The 2,265-nt window shown below is 39.9% G+C and overlaps 1 long non-coding RNA gene across 1 annotated transcript; it reads right to left on the bottom strand.

Annotated features, from left to right (window-relative positions):
* Positions 1-233: 233 nt before the first annotated feature.
* Positions 234-1,269, bottom strand: LOC307218964. The gene is made up of 2 exons (XR_013840198.1): positions 1,177-1,269; positions 234-843 (listed from the first exon to the last, which is right to left on the bottom strand). It is a non-coding gene; the product is annotated as an uncharacterized lncRNA (long non-coding RNA).
* Between the last annotated feature and the right edge of the window lie 996 nt (positions 1,270-2,265).

The following is a 2,265-nucleotide window of genomic DNA, read 5'->3' as shown; positions in this document are numbered from 1 at the left end:
ATTATTGTTAGCCGCCCTGAGCCCGGCTTCGGCTGGGGAGGGCGGGATATAAATAAAATTTATTATTATTATTATTATTATTATTATTGTTGTTGTTGTTGTTGTTGTTGTTCCTGATATAGATCTTCACTCATCCCTTCTTCCCTGGCGGCGGAGGGAGCCAATCTGGGCACCAGGGTCAGGGTCTTGGGCTGACCCTGGTTGGCACAGTACATAATTAAGACAGTTACAGGTTACTTGCACTGACACTTAGCTTTAATTCAGAGCATTCCAACTTCATCTTTTAAGAGATTTCCTGATGTAGATGTTGGAAACTGACTATATCTTTTGAAAAACGATTTTGCCCTGACTGAAGTCCCTTGGATGTTGACGTTGCCTTAGAAACCATATTTTGTCGATATAGTAACGGACTTAGCAGTGAAAGCTGTTCATGTAGCTGGCATTCTATTTCCACTTAAAGTGCAGAAAAAAATCAAGACACTTTAAACCTATCTAGAGACTTGTAATTAAAATTCCTTAATCTGGATACATCACAGTTCAGTCTCATGAAATTATCATAGGTTAAAAAAAGAAAAGACTACAGTTGCTCAGAAACAAGGGGGAATGCTTTGAAATGATTAGAATCACTTTTCTGCCTAAAATCGTCTTCCTCCAAAAAGGCCCATGTGTGGGTTACAAGAGGCACCATCTAACACACTGATTTTAATGTAATTAAGAATGCTTACTTTCTGGTGGGTTGTGGCCGTTAGATGAGCACAACTGAGAATCGCAGCAAAATGTTGCAGTGTGAAGTGTTCCTGTTAAGTTTCAGTCAACCAGCCTTGCCCTTTTCTAGAAATTACACTATTCCGGAGAGTCATACAAATTTCACACAAAAGCACATTATTGTTTATTTCAACTCGCCTGTGGAAACAACTCAGAAGCCACAAAAGAAGGAAGGAAAACAACAGGAAGATTTAAAGAAGGAACTATTGGAAACTCAAGGCAGTAGAAACATAAGATGATTAGAACCCCACTGAACTTGAAGCATGGGAAGCCCCAACAAAAATTTATAATTTGGCAGAACATTTTGACTATATGATATGTACTTGTATAATTTGGAATACTTAATGTGATTTGATTGGATTGTTAAAATGGAAAATTTAATAAAAATTATTTTAAAAAAAAATAGATTACACTATTCCATTCCCCCTCCCTCTTGTTTTCATTTTCCCAAGAGCCAGCCAGCATTCTGTGGGTCATTAGCATGCCCCTGCTTGGCAGCCAACAATATTACAGTGGTGCCTCGCAAGACGAAATTAATTTGTTCCGCAAGTTGCTTCGTCTTGCGATTTTTTCGTCTTGCGGAGCGTGGATTCCCTGGGTATTAACGGCTTTAAGAAAAAGGAAGCAAACCCGCAAGACGTTTTCGTCTTGTGAAGCAACTCAAAAAATGAAAAACCCTTTCGTCTTGCGCGTTTTTCGTCTAGCGAGGCATTCGTCTTGCGAGGTACCACTGTATGTGCCCCATCTACTTGGAGGAAACATTAAGTCTATAGGATTTTGAGCTTTTTGTGCTTCTCCTAGCTAGTACCTGCTCTCTTCCGATAGGGAAGGAGTTTTTTTAAAAAACACTTTAACTTGTTACTGCCACTTTAAGCACCAATATAGCTTTTAGGAGCAATTAGTTACCCTATTAAAACTCTTCTACAGATTGACCTCATATTTATTCCACCCCAGTTAAGCCTTACCAGTGCTGTAAATGAGGACTTTTGTTAAAGCCTGTTTTGATCCCTACCAACTTATTGAAGTGCAGATCTGTTTAGCATTCTAAACTGCCTCTCATTTCTTCTGCCTTAATATTGTAAACACGTTCTTCCCATGTCTTTTTACTCTAAGCCAAGTGATTCAGCTGCCCCCAGCAAGTCTTCTGGCCACCAAGCTACACTTCATTTTTTTTCAGATCTTCTTTCTGAGTTCTCTTCCTCTGCTGTCTTCTTTTTCTGGTTACCTTCCTGGTGGTTGCTGGCATCCGTCTCCAACTAACACAGACTGATCTTGACTGAATAGCACCCAGCTATATATTCACTTCTTGTGCCCCACCTAGTTGAGCACCAGCCAATCACACTGCCTAACTAAGAATTCTAAACCTGTAATCACCAATCAGAATATGCATAGGTTCTAGCCTTCTTTTGCATATTGAGTGTTCTAGCTCCAACCTCTTTCCTCAACTGTCAGTTAAGGACCCCAGTGACAGTTAAACCAACTTTCACCAGACCAGACAGA

This window comes from Podarcis cretensis (assembly GCF_951804945.1).
Source record: "Podarcis cretensis genome assembly, chromosome: 6".
Lineage (NCBI taxonomy): Eukaryota > Metazoa > Chordata > Lepidosauria > Squamata > Lacertidae > Podarcis > Podarcis cretensis.
The sequence above is the reverse complement of the archived record's forward strand: the minus strand, read 5'-3'. Positions and strand labels throughout refer to the sequence as shown.